The sequence below is a fragment of the Triticum aestivum genome, chromosome 3A (assembly GCF_018294505.1).
Source record: "Triticum aestivum cultivar Chinese Spring chromosome 3A, IWGSC CS RefSeq v2.1, whole genome shotgun sequence".
Lineage (NCBI taxonomy): Eukaryota > Viridiplantae > Streptophyta > Magnoliopsida > Poales > Poaceae > Triticum > Triticum aestivum.
Genome location: NC_057800.1, coordinates 375,472,341 through 375,493,736, shown reverse-complemented (window position 1 = coordinate 375,493,736; position 21,396 = coordinate 375,472,341).

The window sequence follows — 21,396 nt, the reverse complement described above, 5'->3', positions numbered from 1 at the left end:
TTACTCATGGGCCACTTCGGGCAGCCCATGTCGCATTCAAGGAATATTCCACAAGACTTGATGATCAAGACAAGGACTCCTCTCCACCAACGTATTCGACTAGGACTCTTGTTATCCTAGGCCTCCGGTACATTATATAAGCCGAGGCCAGACTAATCGATAGATCATTATGACATTATTCATCATACCCTCATGTTTTAGACCACAACATATGATCTTGTGGTAGATCAACTCTGTACTTGATACTCCATCAATATAAACAAGAGCAGGACGTAGTGTTTTACCTCCATCAAGAGGGCCCGAATCTGGGTAAAACATCGTCTCCTTCGTTCCTATTACCATTGATCCGAGAATCCACAGCTTGGGACCCCCTACCTCGAGATCTGACGGTTTTGACACCGACAATGGTGCTTTCATTGAGAGTTCCGCTGTGTGATCGGCAAAAGATCAATGGCTCGCCTGCAGATCAACTGCGACGTCAGCGTCTTCATCACCGGCTCGACTGGTCACCTTGGCTTGACCAAGGACTGTGCCCTGCCTCCAATCGTCATGTTTGTACGAGGGCCTTCATCAACATCAACTCCGATCTCTATCATTATCATGGAGGAATCATTCATGGAGCTCGAAGGCTCAACGTCAACATTGCCCTCAGGCGACCGTGCTGTTTTTCCGAACAGCGAACTTGTATCTACTACCACCACCTCCTCGAGCATCTCTTTAATGATTCCTTCGGTGGAATTATGCAGAATTGAGTCTACAATAACACTTTAAAATTTCGTCGCGTTCTGATGGAGCAATCTCCGCCGATCGCCGATATACCGAAGCCCTGTCGAATATGGACGGGAATCTAGACGAGTTTGGAGCGTGGTGTCCAGCATCTAGCTCGAACGTCCTTTGAAAAATACAACTGTTGATCGACTATGGAATTCCTATATCTACCACCTCTCAAAATTTCAGCTCAATCCGACCGTTCAAACTCCGGGAACCTTCCGATTAGTGCATCACTTTTTGGATCTGTTTTCTGCGTGAATACAAATCCGACCCGAGTTCATCTTTCTTCATTAACGGGATATTGGACAACATTTTTGGAAGAATCTCTTTGTATGGTATTGTGTTTTGTTTACGAACACATGCTCACAAATTTTCTCCTTTTCAGAGGTAATCTTTGCCGTCACGCCGGTGTCAAACCAGCCTTTACTCCACATCTGCCGACCTGCGCTAGACAGATCGTCGCTTCATCGAGCCGAGCCCAACCTTATCGAATCATCAGCTCGGCAAGCCGAACAAGAGTTCGGCATCATGAATACTAAATTATCACCAACACCATCGCCCCACAGATTGCATGGGTCAGGCGTGCTGACATCGCCGCTCGGTCACTTCATCAATCCGGCTTTCACCGCGTCACAAGTTATGACCAGCGTCGGCATGGCCGCACTGTTGCTTCTTCAAGCTAATGTCCATCGCGCTAAACTGCTTCAATACCTCGGCTGACATGGCAGCTAAAATGTCTCCTTACCGACTCGCTCCGTTACCTCGGGTAAGACTGGGGGCTTCGCCATCTCTTCATCAACCTACTCTGGAGACTTCGGCGTTACCAGCCGACCAGCTTTGTCACATTAGTTGGACCGAGGGCTTTTCCTCGGCGAGCCAACCTTTGCCAGCATCGCCATGCTATCGCTTCATCGCCCATTAGGAAATGGGTGTGCGGATCTAGTCCCAATTTTGGGAGTAATCTTTCTTCATGTTGCTACAACAGATAAACCAAGTGCTATAAATCCTAGTAATTTTTCTTGCTTGGGTTTATTTTTTCTGAGGAATTATTACTCTGGTTTGTTCCATCATCTGTACACAGGTCTGTCAAATGGTGGCCGCATTAACGACGGTCGTGTGGTGGTTCGGTCAGTTTCCGTATACAGTTCGGCGAATGCTGAATCCGAAACTCGGACCGGCGTGTGAATTCAGGCTTTGCCACGCCTTCACCGCGTCACGTCGATGCCCTACATCAACATTGACTTCGGCACTAGGCCACATCTCTTTAAATAAATTATTTTTGCGAAAAGCAATTATGCAAGGATTATATATATATATATATATATATATTATTCTTTTTGGACCACACTATTTTATGTGTGTAGGTAATCGACTTCGACTGCGTCATGCGGTCACTTCGGCAAGCCAACGTCGTCATCCCAATTGGCATAAATTGGCTTGCATGATCACCTTGTTGATTGAATTGCCATACCGACATGTTCGGTTGCCTTGGGGACTTCAGCATCATCAAGAGGATCCGACCTCATCGGGTGTTCGACGACGGGTCATATTTCTTTTATTACTCACTTTGCATAAATTATTAATCATGCAATTTTTATTAAAAAAATTATTACTATTATCTCCGGCTTGCACTATCTTCTATGCATAGGTAAATGATCCAGATTGGGCAACGATGTCACCTTAGCGTATCGACATACCACGTCACCTCGTTTGGACCGGGGGCTTCGTCATCACTTCATTAACCCACGCCGGGTACTTCGGCGTCACACTGTCAGCCTGCATCGGCCGTGCTATGTCGCCACTTCGGAGCGTTGAGCTCTTCGCTCTGCCACCTCGGGATCGACTCGGCGGCTGGGACCTTGTCCCGTCGTAAGCTCGGACCACGTCATCAACGCCGAACACATTAACTAGCTAAGTCACTTTTATGCTCAAAGTTTTAAATTTTTAATCTGTGTTCGGTTCGACCATGCTCACATACGTTATTTGTTAAAAACACTTCTCTTACCCAAGTTTACTAGGGGCTCTTAAATTTATATGAGTCATTTTATAGTAAATGTGTTTTCTTCCTAGTCGTTGCAAAATCTTTTTCTATCACTCCTTTTTCGATGCGAGTGTGTGGTCAATAGCCGCATAGCCCATTTTCTCTCTAATGACCACTCAAGTTTAGTTCGTTAAACTGGCCTAACGAGAAGTACTCCGCCTTTAGGATAGGAGGTTGAAGCCGAAGGCTGACCCACTCGACGTTTTGAGATCGGATGTGTCATGTTAAAGCACGACGGAAGCACAAACTAATTTTAAGACCAATTTTTGGATTAGCACAAAAAAATTGATTTAGTTCGGACATAGAGTTTCCGCATAAGTTTTTTGGTTTTTTTAATCTTATGGAACTTTTTGATCTGTTTGTGTGTTTTTTTATGAGGCGGGACATCCTCTTGACCGAGGTACCCTGCGTAATAATCCAGCTTGAGAAATCTTTTTCGACCCATAGTTCGGCATTTTTTCTGCCGACCTGCACCTCGGTGTTGGTTCCGAGCATAAATCCCGCAGTACATTGCCGGACACTTTTTAAGCATCGACAATATCAACAAGGGGTTGTGACTTGAGCTGAATTATATGCATCAGTTTCGAATTGTGTCTTCGGTCAATAGTTGGGTTGCCCGGTCCTGTGCTTGCCTCCTACGTTCCGCTTTGTTCGGCTAGGTGCACAAAGGGAGAACCACTGCGATTGTGCTTCCAGCTAGCATGGTTAAAGCGCCTCAGTGGAGAAAGCCAAAAACTGACTGTCACAATAAGCGTAAACTGGTCAGTGATCCGGTGATTGTATTAAACTATAAGATCGATAGAGGTCACCCCATGTTAAATGACAGCGTTCATAACATTTGTCGAAGTGTTTACGGCTTGACCTCGACTGTCGCCGAACACTAACCGGGGGCTAGTTACTGGCCTCCCAACTTTAAGCTCCTATGACTAAGTGAAAGTTATAAAGCCCACATATTTGATTGCCTCGTTTCCGCTAACACAACCGCCTTCGGGCACTGAGACGTCGGCTAAGGGTTGTTTTGTTATCACGAAAACACCCTGCATAGCATCTACAAGGGGGTGGAAGCCGACGATGGGCCACTTTCAACTGATAAACGGTTGTAATGGAGTCAAAATAAACATATCATCGGCGTTTGTGTTTAATATACGAGGGATGCCTTCCGCAATCATTGTTATAAAGCCATAAATATGCATCAATTTGACTTAAGATTTTGGCCAAGCTAGGTTGCCTGGCTCCGTGCTTACCCCTACGTCCCCGGTTGTTCGGCTAGGCGGTAAAGGGAGCACCTCTGTGATTGTTACTACTAGGTCATCCGAGTTAGTACCTCGGACTGGGTGAAGCCGAAAGCTAGCAACCTTAAAGGATATAATTGGTCGGCAATGACGGAAGTGAAAATTTTGGTTCATTAATAGCATAGAGTTCGGGAACTTTCCCCGAACTAAATCTTCAATATTTTCCTCCCACATTGATTGGAGGTGAGGTTTCATGATCATGATCAGCATGACAACCCCAAGAAAGGAACCAATAGCAGGATTATTTTCTTTGGAAGATGTTTCATATCTCTCTGTGTACCTTTGTTTGTAAAATTGTATGGCCAGATTGCCTTGTTTTCCACAAATCTTTGCCCTTATAACGGCTTTATAAAGTAGGACAAACACTCCCCGGCCTCTGGCCGAGGAGGTTGAAGCCGATGGTCGGTCAACAGAGTTTTGTACAGTGCGGATCCGAGCATTAATGATGTAAAGTACTTGGATACATAGAATCATTACACATAATTTGTGATTTTACTCTGGATATCGATCCTTAATTCGGCCATCCGTGCCTGCATTAAGGCTCGGGGGCTACTGGGCTTCGGGCTTATCATTCACTAATATTAAAGGGGCACATTGATCCCCTAATCCTGTGTTGCCACCCGACCAGTGTCTCGGTGGCTACTGCATTGCCTATTCAATGCAGAAAATTCAAAGTGCTCAGTGTTCGGATAGACCGGACTATGCGCAAACGCGTCCTTAGACAACAATAGGTACCATCTGGGACTTATCCGGCATCAAGCTAATATATTACAGCGACTTCTCAAAACCCTCTCTCAAGGGCCCATTTGCCAATCACTATTTCCTCTAATATATTACACCGCGTTTCTATTCCTAAGTATGCTGCTGAGCTGGGAATTGATCCTCATGCTGACTTTATGAATTGACCTGAGTCTCAGGGGCTACTAGGGTCAGTGGTTTGATTTTATCCTTCAGGTGCATCTCGGATATTAGGCCAACATGCACCTTGAGGGCTACTGGCTATACATCTTGGTAGAGAATACATTGCACAATTCGGAATCAAATTCATAACAATCAGCCCATGGCCAGGGTGGTGCATCACCTCGGATACAGCCCGGCGTTGATGCTCGACCGCAAAAGATACCTTGGAAGAAGTCCGGCATAAACCTCGATTGCAATTGGCTGGCTCCATAGAGGGCATCACTGGCATTAAGCTTGTTTGAACCCTTTTAACTTTTTCAAGACCAAGGTAATCTATGACACCTCAGATACAGTCCAGCGTTGGAGCTCGGATACATTCCGGCGTTAAAGCTCGGAAGCGGTCCAGCGTTGGTGCTCGGCTGCAAAAGATACCTCAAATGCAGTCCGGCATTGGAGCTCGAACGCGAGAGGACACTGCCGCACGGGAAACACTTCAAACCCGAGGTAGGCGCAAAAATAACAAGACATTGATAACGGTTGATAACTTAAAGGGGCTCCTCGGATACCCGATGTGTAAACTCTTCGAACTCATTTTGGTGATCCTCAAGATCGAAGATGGGAAGATTTGTTGAACCAATTTTCAAGACCGGCCACCGAAGATGAAGAGCAGTTCGGAAGAATCAAGGAGCGTCCCCAACTTGAAGACCGGTTCAGGGGGCTACTGACGGCGTCCTGGACTAGGGGGTACTCACCATGTCATCTCCCGACCAGGTGGATCGAGCCGAGGACCCCCATGGCGGTTTACTCATGGGCCACTTTGGGCAGCCCATGTCGCATTCAGGGAATATTCCACAAGACTTGATAATCAAGACAAGGACTCCTCTCCACCAACCTATTCGACTAGGACTCTTGTTATCCTAGGCCTCCGGTACATTATATAAGCCGAGGCCAGGCTAGTCAATAGATCATTATGACATTACTCATCATACCCTCAGGTTTTAGACCACAACATATGATCTTGCGGTAGATCAACTCTGTACTTGATACTCCATCAATATAAACAAGAGCTGGACGTAAGGTTTTACCTCCATAAGAGGGCCCGAACCAGGGTAAAACATCGTCTCCTTCGTTCCTGTTACCATTGATCCGAGAATCCACAGCTCGGGACCCCCTACCACAAGATCTGCCGACTTTGACACTCACAACCTCCTAGCCATTAAAAGAGTGAGGTTTGGCGTCACGTGAATGGTTAACAGAACGCACACAATTTAAATTATACAAAACGTTTGAGATGTTACAGTGGCAGCTGATGTCTACTACACAACCTTCTTCTTGTAGACGTTGTTGGGCCTCCAAGTGCAGAGGTTTGTAGGACAGTAGCAAATTTCCCTCAAGTGGATGACCTAAGGTTTATCAATCCGTAGGAGGCGTAGGATGAAGATGGTCTCTCTCAAGCAACCCTGCAACCAAATAACAAAGATTCTCTTGTGTCCCCAACACACCCAATACAATGGTAAATTGTATAGGTGCACTAGTTCGGCGAAGAGATGGTGATACAAGTGGTATATGGATGGTAGATAAAGGTTTTTGTAATCTGAAAATATAAAAACAGCAAGGTAACTAATGATAAAAGTGAGCACAAACGGTATTGCAATGCTATGAAACAAAGCCTAGGGTTCATACTTTCACTAGTGCAAGTTCTCTCAACAATAATAACATAATTGGATCACATAATTATCCCTCAGTGCAACAAAGAGTCACTCCAAAGTCACTAATAGCGGAGAACAAATGAAGAGATTATGGTAGGGTACGAAACCACCTCAAAGTTATCCTTTCTGATCGATCAATTCAAGAGTTTGTAGTAAAATAACATGAAGCTATTCTTTCCGTTCAATCTATCCTAGAGTTCGTACTAGAATAACACCTTAAGACACAAATCAATCAAAACCCTAATGTCACCTAGATACTCCAATGTCACCTCAAGTATCCACGAGTATGATTATATGATATGCATCACACAATCTCAGATTCATCTATTCAAACCAAAACAAAGTACTTCAAAGTGTGCCCCAAAGTTTCTACCGGAGAGTCAAGACGAAAACGTGTGCCAACCCCTATGCATAGGTTCATGGGTGGAACCCGCAAGTTGATCACCAAAACATACATCAAGTGAATCAATAGAATAACCCATTGTCACCACAGTTATCCCATGCAAGACATACATCAAGTGTTCTCAAATCCTTAAAGACTCAATCCGATAAGATAACTTCAAAGGGAAAACTCAATCCATTACAAGAGAGTAGAGGGGGAGAAACATCATAAGATCCAACTATAATAGCAAAGCTCGCGATACATCAGGATCGTACCACCTCAAGAACACGAAAGAGAGAGATCAAACACATAGCCACTGGTACATACCCTCAGCCCCGAGGGAGAACTACTCCCTCCTCGTCATGGAGAGCACCGGGATAAAGAAGATGGCCATCGGAGAGGGATTCCCCCTCCGACAGGGTGCCGGAACGGGTCTAGATTGGTTTTCGATGGCTACAGAGGCTTCTGGCGGCGGAACTCCCGATCTATTATGCTCCCTGATGGTTTTAGGGCATATGGATATATATAGGAGGAAGAAATACGTCGATAGATCTCCGGGCTATCCACGAGGCAGGGGGCGCGCCCAGGGGGGTGGGCGTGCCCCCCACCCTCGTGGGCAGCCCGGGACTCTCCTGGTCAATCTCCGATACTCTGTGAGTTCTTCTGGTCCAAAAATAAGTTCCGTGAAGTTTCAGGTCAATTGGACTCCGTTTGATTTTCCTTTTCTGCGATACTCTAAAACAAGGAAAAAACAGAAACTGGCACTGGCACTGGGCTCTAGGTTAATAGGTTAGTCCCAAAAATCATATAAAATAGCATATAAATGCATATAAAACATCCAAGGTTAATAATATAATAGCATGGAATAATCAAAAATTATAGATACGTTGGAGACATATCAGCATCCCCAAGCTTAATTCCTGCTCGTCCTCGAGTAGGTAAATGATAAAAACAGAATTTTTGATGTGGAATGCTACCTAACATATTTCTCTATGTAATTATTTATTGTGGCAAGAATATTCAGATCTATAAGATTCAAGACAAATGTTTAATATTGACATAAAAATAATTATACTTTAAGCATACTAACCAAGCAATCATGTCTTCTCAAAATAACATGGCCAAAGAAAGCTATCCCTACAAAATCATATAGTCTGGCTATGCTCCATCTTCACCACACAAAGAATTTAAATTGTGCACAACCCCGATGACAAGCCAAGCAATTGTTTCATACTTTTGATGTTCTCAAACTTTTTCAATCTTCACGCAATATATGAGCGTGAGCCATGGATATAGCACTATACGTGGAATAGAATGGTGGTTGTGGAGAAGACAAAAAGGAGAAGATAGTCTCACATCAACTAGGCGTATCAACGGGCTATCGAGATGCCCATCAATAGATATCAATGTGAGTGAGTAGGGATTGCCATGCAATGGATGGACTAGAGCCATAAGTGTATGAAAGCTCAATAAAAGAAACTAGTGTGTGCATCCAACTTGCTTGCTCACGAAGACCTAGGGTATTTTGAGGAAGCCCATCATTGAAATATACAAGCCAAGTTCTATAATGTAAAATTCCCACTAGTATATGAAAGTGATAACATAGGAGACTCTCTATCATGAAGATCATGGTGCTACTTTGAAGCACAAGTGTGGTAAAAGGATAGTAGCGTTGTCCCTTCTCTCTTTTTCTCTCATTTTTTATTTTTTATTTTTTTTATTTGGGCCTTTCTCCTTTTTATGGCCTCTTTTTTTCTATTTTTTTTATTTGGTCTTCTTTGGCCTCTTTTATTTACTTATTTTCGTCCGGAGTCTCATCCCGACTTGTGGGGGAATCATGGTCTCCATAATCCTTTCCTCACTTGGGACAATGCTCTAAAAATGAAGATCATCACACTTTTATTTACTAACAAATCAAGAATTACAACTCGATATTTAGAACAAAATATGGCTCTATATGAATGCCTCCGGCTGTGTACCAGGTTGTGCAATGACTCATAAGTGACATGTATGAAAGAATTATGAACGGTGGCTTTGCCACAAATACAATGTCAACTACATGATCATGCATAGCAATATGACAATGATGGAGCGTGTCATAATAACGGAACGGTGGAAAGTTGCATGGAAATATATATCAAAATGGCTATGGAAATGCCATAACAGGTAGGTATGGTGGCTGTTTTGAGGAAGTTATATGGTGGGTTTATGGTACCGGCGAAAGTTGCACGGTACTAGAGAGGCTAGCAATGGTGGAAGGGTGAGAGTGTGTATAATCCATGGACTCAACATTAGTCATAAAGAACTCACATACTTATTGCAAAAATCTATTAGTTATCGAAAGAAAGTATTATGCGCATGCTCCTCGGGGGATAGATTGGTAGGAAAAGACCATCGCTCGTCCCCGACCGCCACTCATAAGGAAGACAATAAATAAATAAATCATGCTCCGACTTCATCACATAACGGTTCACCATACATGCATGCTACGGGAATCACAAACTTTAACACAAGTATTTCTCAAATTCACAACTACTCAACTAGCATGACTCTAATATCACCATCTCCATATCTCAAAACAATTATCAAGCATCAAACTTCTCATAGTATTCAATGCACTTTATATGAAAGTTTTTATTATATCCCTCTTGGATGCCCATCATATTAGGACTAAATTCATAACCAGAGCAAATTACCATGCTGTTCTAAAGACTCTCAAAATAATATACGTGAAGCATTAGAGTTCAACAATTCCTTCAAAATAAAACCACCGCCGTGCTCTAAAAGATATAAGTGAAGCACTAGAGCAAACGACAAACTACTCCGAAAGATATAAGTGAAGATCAATGAGTAGTTTAATAATTATGCAACTATGTGAAGACTCTCTAACATTTAAGAATTTCAAATCTTGGTATTTTATTCAAACAACAAGAAAAAATAAAATAAAATGACGCTCCAAGCAAAACACATATCATGTGGCGAATAAAAATATAGCTCCAAGTAAAGTTACTGATGAACGAAGACGAAAGAGGGGATGCCTTCCGGGGCATCCCCAAGCTTAGGCTCTTGGTTGTCCTTGAATATTTACTTGGGGTGCCTTGGGCATCCCCAAGATTAGGCTCTTGCCACTCCTTATTCCATAATCCATCGAATCTTTACCCAAAACTTGAAAACTTCACAACACAAAACTTAACAGAAAACTCGTAAGCTCCGTTAGCGAAAGAAAACAAAACACCACTTCAAGGTACTGTAATGAAATCATTCTTTATTTATATTGGTGTTAAACCTACTGTATTCCAACTTCTCTATGGTTTATAAACTCTTTTACTAGCCATAAATTCATTAAAATAAGCAAACAACACACGAAAAACAGAATCTGTCAAAAACAGAACAGTCTATAGTAATCTGTAACTAACGCAAACTTCTGAACCCCAAAAATTCTAAAATAAATTGATGGACGTGAGGAATTTATCTATTAATTATCTTGAAAAATAAGTAAATAAATAGAACTCTCCAATAAAAAATGGCAGCAATTCTCGTGAGCGCTAAAGTTTATGTTTTTTACAGCAAGATCAACAAGACTTTCCCCAAGTCTTCCCAACGGTTCTACTTGGCACAAACACTAATTAAAACATAAAAACTCAATCATAACAGAGGCTAGATAAATTATTTATTACTAAACAGGAACAAAAAGCAAATAAAAAAATAAAATTGGGTTGCCTCCCAACAAGCGCTAATGTTTAACGCCCCTAGCTAGGCATGATGATTTCAATGATGCTCATGAGAATTGAAACATAAAGAGAGCATCATGAAGAATATGACTAGCACATTTAAGTCTAACACACTACCTATGCATAGGGATTTTGTGAGCAAACAACTTGTGGGAACAAGAATCAACTTGCATAGGAAGGAAAGACAAGCATAACTTCAAAACTTTAAGCACATAGAGAGGAAACTTGATATTATTGCAATTCCTACAAGCATAAGTTCCTACCTCATAATAATTTTCAGTAGCATCATGAATGAATTCAACAATATAACCAGCACCTAAATCATTATTTTCATGATCTACAAGCATAGAAAATTTACTACTCTCTACATAAGCAAAATTCTTCTCAGTCGGAATAGTGGGAGTATCATAAGAGACTCGAATACTATAAATTGTTTTCATATTAAAAGAGTAATGTTCAGAAAAAGGGTAAACATAATCATGACAAGTTTTATACATATTATCATCACTACTTTTTATAGCATATGTATCATCACAGTAATTATCATAAGTAGTAACTTTGTTCTCATCATAATCGATTGAAACCTCTTCCAAGATAGTGGAATCATCACTAAATAAAGTCATGACCTCTCCAAATCCACTTTCATAATTATCATAATAAGATTCAACATCCTCCAAAATAGTGGGATCATTACTTCCTAAAGTTGTTGACACTCTTCCAAACCCACTTTCATCAATATAATCATCATAAGTAGGAGGCATGCTATCATCATAATAAATTTGCATATCAAAACTTGGGAGACTACAAATATCATCTTCATTAAACATAGCTTCCCCAAGCTTGGGACTAAAATTAATTGCAGCAAATATATTCTCAAAAACATCATCTTCATCAAACATAGCATCCCCAAGCTCGGGCCTTTTCATATCATAAGCATAATCACTCTCATCATCAATAGTATGGATAGCACCAATAGTATAGCAATTATCATATTCTTCCAAGCAAGTGCCAAAAAGATTTTCAAGATCATAAGAAGTATCATTATCTTCCCAATCATAATCATCACAACAAGCAATAGGTATAACGAGATCATCATCAAGTGCATCATCTTCCACAATTATATTTTCATGAGGCACAACAATAATAGGAGCAACATTATTTGGGAGAGATATCTTTTTACCTCTCTTCCTTTTTCTTTTCTTCTTCTTCACCACATCATGTGTGGGTTCAATCCTCTTTTTGGAGCTCCTTATTAATGAGATTGGTTGAATAGAAGGCTCCTCCTCGTTACCTGATTCATGATAAGAAATAATAGGAGGATATTGGGAAGTCTCTTCCCTTTCGTTAGTATTCTCTTTATCTTCTATTTGTTTTCTTTTCTTTATGTAATTGGAAATATAAGGGTTTTCAATGCAATTCACCGCACAATACATATAAATTTCCTCTAGATCAAAATCAAGAAATTTAACGAGATTAAATTTTGGAATACCCTCAGTTATACGTTTCATTTCTTCATAACCCAAAAGAAGACTAAGCTCTTTATGATGCTCAACGGTAATCAAATTATCACAATTTTTGGACACGACTTGATCATGAAACAAATAGCATTGGAGCTTTAAATGACCATGTTCATTGCAAAGTTCACAAGGATGACGATAAATATTGAATCTTTTAGCACAAACATCTAGCCTTTCTTGCAACAATTTAGTTTCTAAATGCTTATGCCTCTTGCAATATCTATCTTCACTATTTGGTGTGTACTTTCAAACCCAATGCACTCCACAAAAATTGACATGTTTATAGGAGACATTTTCATCATAACTAATGCAATCATCATTAGTACTATGGATATTCAAGGAGTTCATACTAACAACATTGCAATCATGCTCATCATTCAAAGATTTAGTGCCAAACATTTTAACGCATTCTTCTTCTAACACTTTGGCACAATTTTCCTTTCCATCATACTCACGAAAGATATTAAAAAGATGAAGCGTATGAGACAAACTTAATTCCATTTTTTTTAATTTTCTTTTATAAACTAGACTAGTGATAAAACAAGAAACTAAAAGATTTTATTGCAAGATCTAAAGATATACCATCAAGCACTCACCTCCCCGGCAACGGCGCCAGAAAAGAGCTTGATGTCTACTACACAACCTTCTTCTTGTAGACGTTGTTGGGCCTCCAAGTGTAGAGGTTTATAGGACAGTAGCAAATTTCCCTCAAGTGGATGACCTAAGGTTTATCAATCCGTAGGAGGCGTAGGATGAAGATGGTCTCTCTCAAGCAACCCTGCAACTAAATAACAATAAGTCTCTTGTGTCCCCAACACACCCAATACAATGGTAAATTGTGTAGGTGCACTAGTTCGGCGAAGAGATGGTGATACAAGTGGTATATGGATGGTAGATAAAGGTTTTTGTAATCTGAAAATATAAAAACAGCAAGGTAACTAATGATAAAAGTGAGCACAAACGGTATTGCAATACTAGGAAACAAGGCCTAGGGTTCATACTTTCACTAGTGCAAGTTCTCTCAACAATAATAACATAATTGTATCACATAGCTATCCCTCAACATGAAACAAAGAGTCACTCCAAAGTCACTAATAGCGGAGAACAAACGAAGAGATTATGGTAGGGTACGAAACCACCTCAAAGTTATCCTTTCTGATCGATCTATTCAAGAGTCCGTAGTAAAATAACATGAAGCTATTCTTTCCATTCAATCTATCCTAGAGTTTGTACTAGAATAACACCTTAAGACACAAATCAATCAAAACCCTAATGTCACCTAGATACTCCAATGTCACCTCAAGTATCCGCGAGTATGATTATACGATATGCATCACACAATCTCAGATTCATCTATTCAAACCAACACAAAGTACTTCAAAGAGTGCCCCAAGGTTTCTACCGGAGAGTCAAGAGGAAAATGTGTGCCAACCCCTATGCATTGGTTCATGGGCGGAACCCGCAAGTTGATCACCAAAACATACATCAAGTGAATCAATAGAATAACCCATTGTCACCACGGTTATCCCACGCAAGACATACATCAAGTGTTCTCAAATCCTTAAAGGCTCAATCCGATAAGATAACTTCAAAGGGAAAACTCAATACATTACGAGAGAGCAGAGGGGAGAAACATCATAAGATCCAACTATAATAGCAAAGCTCGTGATACATCAGGATCGTACCACCTCAAGAACACGAGAGAGAGAGAGAGAGAGAGAGAGATCAAACACATAGCTACTGGTACATACCCTCAGCCCCGAGGGAGAACTACTCCCTCCTCGTCATGGGGAGCACCGGGATGATGAAGATGGCCACCAGAGAGGGATTACCCTCTGGCAGGGTGCCGGAACGGGTCTAGATTGGTTTTCGGTGGCTACAGAGGCTTCTGGCAGAGGAAATCCCGATCTATTGTACTCCCCGATGGTTTTAGGGTATATGGAATATATATAGGAGGAAGAAATACGTCGGTGGATCTCCTGGCTGTCCACGAGGCAAGGGGGCACGCCCAGGGGGTGGGCACGCCTCCCACCCTCGTGGGCAGCCCGAGACTCTACTGGTCCATCTCCGATACTCCGTGGGCTTCTTCTGGTCCAAAAATAAGTTCCGTGAAGTTTCAGGTCAATTGGACTCTGTTTGATTTTCCTTTTCTGTGATACTCTAAAACAAGGAAAAAAACAGAAACTGGCACTGGGCTCTAGGTTAATAGGTTAGTCCCAAAAATCATATAAAATAGCATATAAATGCATATAAAACATCCAAGGTTGATAATATAATATGGTATCAGTAGCTATTTGTTTCAAAATGCCTTCGTTGGCTGTTATTCGAGTGCGCCTTCTCTCAAAATGGACACGAAAAATACCATAGCATGTCGGGTGCCATTCCATTATAGCATGCCAAGTTTCATGAATTTCAGACGAGTTTTGGATTTACTAGAATTTAAAAACAAAGTATCTCAACATTTTGCCGGCAATCAACAGCGCCCTGATGTTTGAAATTCATTCCCATTTCTTTCATGGAACCTAAGCATGCACTGAAGGACACAGATTTGATTTTCAACCAATTTATATGCACTGGAGCATGTGCATGTAGTTCAAATTTGAATTATGCACCTGAAATGCCTAGAAAACCCAGTTAAAGTATTAAAATGTTCAAACGAACCCCAAAAAATTCCAAAATTAAACACAAGACTCCCGTTGTTCTATGTTGACACAAGAAAAAATTTGAAAGCAATAAGAGGCAACGAATATCATTTCGTCCCCAAAGGTGGCACGTTCCCTACTAAAACCGTCACGCTTGTTGTGAGAAGCTCTGGTTTGTGAGAAACTTATACCCAAACCTGCCCCAAATGGGACAAAATTTTTACCATGACATGTTGATGCTGCTCCATGATAGCATGCCAAGTTTCATGAATTTCAAACGAGTTTTGGATTTAATAGAATTTAAAAACCAAGTATCTCAATGTTTGCGGCTGAGTGATGGTGGCATGGTGTTTGAATTCATTCCCATTTCTTGCATGGGACCTAAGCATGCACCGAAGGACACAAATTTGATTTTTCAACCAATTTATATGCACCGGAGCATGTGCATGTAGTTCAAATTCAAATTATGCACCTAAAATGCCTAGAAAACCTAGTTAATGTATAAAAATGTCCAAACGAACCCCCAAAAATTCCAAAATTAAACACAACACTCCTGTTGTTCTATGTTGACACTAGAGATTTTTTGAAATCAATAAGAGGCAATGGATATCGTTTCGTCCCCAAAGGTGGCACGTTCCCTACTGAAACCATCAGGCTTGTTGTGACAAGCTCTGGTTTGTGAGAAGCTTATACCCAAACCTGCCCCAGATGAGACAAATTTTTTACCACGGCATGTTGATGCCACTCCATGATAGCATACCAAGTTTTATGAATTTCAGACGAGTTTTGGATTTACTAGAATTTAAAAACCAAGTATCTCGATGTTTGCGGCCGGGTGACGGTGGCAGGGTGTTTGTGTTGGAGAATGTATCAATAATTCAAAATTTTCCTACGAGTCACCAAGATCAAACTAGGAGATACTAGCAACGAGAGAGAGGGAGTGCATCTTCATACCCTTGAAGATCGCTAAGCGGAAGCGTTGCAAGAACGCGGTTGGAGGAGTCGTACACGTAGCGATTCAGATCGCGGACGAATCCGATCTAAGCACCGAACAACGGTGCCTCCGCATTCAACACACGTGCAGCCCGATGACGTCTCCCGCGCCTTGATCCAGCAAGGAGGAGGGAGAGGTTGAGGAAGAAGCTCCAACAGCAGCACGATGGCGTGGTGGTGATGGAGTGGCAGTTCTTCAGCAGGGCTTCACCAAGCTCACGCGGAGGAGGAGAGGTGCTGGGGAGGGGAGGGGCTACACCTTGGATGTCATGTTGCAGCCCTCCCCTCGCCCCTCTATCTATAGGGAGAAGGGGGAAGGGGGCCAACCCCTCTAGATGAGATCTAGAGGGGGGGCGACCAAGGGAGAGGGGGCTTGCCCCCCAAGCAAGGGGGGCACCCCCTTTAGGGTTCCCCCCAAACCCTAGGCGCATGGGCCCTAGGGGGGATGGCGCCCAGCCCACTAGGGGCTGGTTCCCTTCCACCTACAGCCCATAAGGCCCTCCGGGGCAGGTGGACCCTCCCGGTGGACCCGCGGAACCCCTCCAGTGGTCCCGGTACAATACCGGTATACCCCCGAATATTTCCGGTGACCGTATGATGACTTCCCATATATAAATCTTCACCTCTGGAGTATTCCGGAACTCCTCGTGACATCCGGGATCTCATCCGGGACTCCGAACAACATCCGGTAATCACACACAAGTCTTCCTAATAACCCTAGCGTCATCGAACCTTAAGTGTGTAGACCCTACGGGTTCGGGAACCATGCAGACATGACTTAGACAACTCTCCGGCCAATAACCAACAGCGGGATCTGGATACCCATGTTGGCTCCCACATGTTCCACGATGATCTCATCGGATGAACCACGATGTCGAGGATTCAAGCAATCCCATATACAATTCCCTTTGTCAATCGGTACATTACTTTCCCGAGATTCGATCATCGGTATCCCAATACCTTGTTCAATCTCGTTACCAGCAAGTCACTTTACTCATTCCGTAATGCATGATCCCGTGACCAACTACTTAGTCACAATGAGCTCATTATGATGATGCATTACCGAGTGGGCCCAGAGATACCTCTCCGTCATACGGAGTGACAAATCCCAGTCTCGATTCGTGCCAACCCAACAGACACTTTCGGAGATACCTGTAATGCACCTTTATAGCCACCCAGTTATGTTGTGACGTTTGGTGCACCCAAAGCATTCCTACGGTATCCGGGAGTTGCACAATCTCATGGTCTAAGGAAATGATACTTGACATTAGAAAAGCTTTAGCAAACGAACTACACGATCTAGTGCTACGCTTAAGATTGGGTCTTGTCCATCACATCATTCTCCTAATGATGTGATCCCATTATCAATGACATCCAATGTCCATGGTCAGGAAACCATGACCATCTATTGATCAACGAGCTAGTCAACTAGAGGCTTACTAGGGACACATTGTGGTCTATGTATTCACACATGTATTGCGGTTTCCAGTTAATACAATTATAGCATGAACAATAGACAATTATCATGAACAAGGAAACACAATAATAACCATTTTATTATTGCCTCTAGGGCATATTTCCAACAGTCTCCCACTTGCACTTGAGTCAATAATCTAGTTCACATCACTATGTGATTGTAAAGAATCCAACACCCATGGGGTATGTTCATATCTTGCTTGTGAGAGAGGTTTATCGGTCAATGGGTCTGAACCTTTCAGATCCATGTGTGCTTTACAAATATCTATGTCATCTTGTAGATGCAGCTACCATGCGCTACTTGGAGCTATTCCAAATAACTGCTCTACTATACGAATCCGGTTTACTACTCAGAGTCATCCGGATTAGTGTCAAAGTTTGCATCAACGTAACCCTTTACGACGAACTCTTTTACCACCTCCATAATCGAGAAAATTCCTTAGTCCACTAGTTACTAAGGATAAGTTCGACCGCTGTCATGTGATCCATTCCTGGATCACTCTTGTACCCCTTGACTGACTCATGGCAAGGCACACTTCAGGTGCGGTACACAGCATAGCATACTGTAGAGCCTATGTCTAAAGCATAGGGGACGACCTTCGTCCTTTCTCTCTCTTCTGCCATGGTTAGGTCTTGAGTCTTACTCAATGCTCACACCTTGTAACACAGCCAAGAACTTTGCTGATCTATTTTGAACTCCTTCAAAATCTTGTCACGGTATGTATTCATTTGAAAGTACTATTAAGCGTTTTTGATCTATCGTTTAAGTAGCTTAATCCAGGTTTTCCATTGAAAAACACTTTTCAAATAACCCTGTATGCTTTACAGAAATTCTACATCATTTATGATCAACAATATGTTAACAACATATACTCATCAAAAATTATATAGTGCTCCCACTCACTTCTTTGGAAATACAAGTTTCTCATAAACTTTGTATAAACCCAAAATCTTTGATCATCTCATCAAAGTGTACATTCCAACTCTGAGATGCTTACTCCAGTCCTTAGAAGGATTGCTAGAGCTTTGCATACTTGTTAGCATCTTTCAGGATTGACAAAACCGTCTGGTTGTATCACATACAACCTTTCCTCAAGAAAAACGTCGAGGAAACAATGTTTTTGACATCCTATCTGCAAGATTTCATAAATAATGCAGTAACTGCTAACATAATTCCAACAGACTCTTAGCATCGCTACGAGTGAGAAAGTCTCATCGTAGTCAACTCCTTGAACTTGTTGGAAAACATCTTAACGACAAGCCGAGCTTTCTTAATGGTGACACTTACCATCATTGTCCATCTTCCTTTTAAAATCCATCTGCACCTAACAGCCTTACGACCATCAAGTAGTTCTTCCAAAGTCTATACTTTGTTTTTGTACATGGATCCTCTCTCGGATTTTATGGCCTCTTGCCATTCGTCGGAATCCGGGCCCACCATCGCTTCTCCATAGCTCATAGGTTCATTGTTGTCTAGCAACATGACTTCCAAGACAGGATTACGTACCACTCTGAAGTAGTACGCATCCTTGTCGACCTATGAGGTTTGGTAGTGACTTGATCCGAAGTTTCATGATCACTATCATAAGCTTCCACTTCAATTGGTGTAGGTTCCATAGGAACAACTTCCTGTGCCCTGCTACACACTAGTTGAAGTGACGGTTCAATAACCTCATCAAGTCTCCATCATCCTCCCACTCAATTCTTTCGAGAGAAACTTTTCCTCGAGAAAGGACCCGTTTCTAGAAAAAATCACTTTTGCTTCCGGATCTGAAATAGGAGGTATACCCAACTGTTTTGGGTATTCTATGAAGATGCATTTATACGCTTTGGGTTCGAGCTTATCAGCCTAAAACTTTTTCACATAAGCGTCGCAGCCCCAAACTTTTTTTAGGAAACGACAACTTAGGTTTTTTTAAACCATAGTTCATACGGTGTCGTCTCAACGGAATTGCGTGGTGCCCTATTTAAAGTGAATGCGGTTGTCTCTAATGCCTAACCCATAAACGATAGTGGTAATTCGATAAGAGACATCATGGTATGCACCATATCCAATAGGGTGCAATTATGATGTTCGGACACACCATCACACTATGGTATTCCAGGCGGTATTAGTTGTGAAACAATTTCCACAATGTCTAAATTGTGTCCCAAACTCGTAACTCGGATATTCATCTCTATGATCATATCATAGACATTTTATCCTCTTGTCACGACGATCTTCAACTTCACTCTAAAATTACTTAAACCTTTCAATAATTGAGACTTGTGTTTCATCAAGTAAATATACTCAGCATCTACTCAAATCATCTGTGAAGTAAGACCATAACGATATCCACTGCGTGCCTCAGCACTCATTGGACTGCACACAGCAAAATGTATTACTTCCAACAAGTTGCTTTCTTGTTCCATCTTACTGAAAATGAGGTCTTTCAATCATCTTGCCCATGTGGTATGATTTGCATGTCTCAAGTGATTCAAAACAAGTGAGTCCAAACGATCCATCTGTATGGAGTTTCTTCATGCATATCTACCAATAGACATGGTTCACATGTATCAATCTTTTCAAAATGAGTGAGTCCAAAGATCCATCAACATGGAGCTTCTTCATGCGTTTTATACCAACATGACTCAAATGGCAGTGCCACAAGTATGTGGTACTATCATTACTATCTTATATCTTTTGGCATGAACATGGGTATCACTACGATCGAGATTCAATAAACCATTCATTTTTCGGTGCAAGACCATTGAAGGTATTATTCAAATAAACAGAGTAACCATTATTCTCCTTAAATGAATAATCGTATTGTGATAAACATAATCCAATCATGTCTATCCTCAATGCAAACACCAAATAACAATTATTTAGGTTTAACACCAATCTCGATGGTAGAGGGAGCGTGCGATGTTTGATCACATCAACCTTGGAAACATTTCCAACATATCGTCATCTCACCTTTAGCTAGTCTCTGTAGCCTTTTATTTCGAGTTACTAACACTTAGCAACCGAACCGGTATTTATTACCCTGGTGCTACTAGGAGTACTAGTAAAGTACACAATAATATAACGTATATTCAAAATAATTCTGTTGACCTTGCCAGCCTTCTCATCTACCAAGTATCTAGGGTAGTTCTGCTTCAGTGACCGTTCCCCTCATTACAGAAGCACTTAGTCTCGGGTTTGGGTTCAACCTTGGGTTTCTTCACTAGAGCAGCAACTGATTTGCCGTTTCATGAAGTATCCCTTCTTTCCCTTGCCCTTCTTGAATCTAGTGGTTTAACCATCAACAATTGATGCCCCTACTTGATTTCTACTTTCGCGGTGTCAAACATCGTGAGTTGCTCAAGGATCATCAAGTCTATCCCTGATATGTTATAGTTCATCATAAAGCTCCAATAGCTTGGTGGCACTGACTATGGAGAACCATCACTATCTCATCTGAAAGGTCAACTCCCACTCGATTCAAGCAATTGTAGTACTCAGAAAATCTGAGCACATGCTCAACGATTGAGCTTTCTCCCTTAGTTTGCGGGCTTAAGAAACTTGTCAGAGGTCTCATACCTCTTGACGTGGGCACTAGTCTGAAATCCCAATTTCAGTCTTTGGACCATCTCATATGTTCTGCGATGTTTCAAAAACATCTTTGGTGCCTGATACATCCATTTTGCATCATGCTTTTATATTGATATTGATGGGCTGTTATTTCACATTATGTCACAATACTTATGGCTATTCTCTCTTATTTTACAAGGTTTACGTAAGGAGGGAGAATGCCGGCAGCTGGAATTCTGGGCTGGAAAAGGAGCAAATATTAGAGACCTATTCTGCACAACTCCAAAAATCCTTAAACTCCACGGAATACCTTATAATAAATAATGAAAACTCCTCGCCAAGGATGAAGACCAGGGGGCCCACACCCTTTCCACAAGGGTGGGGGC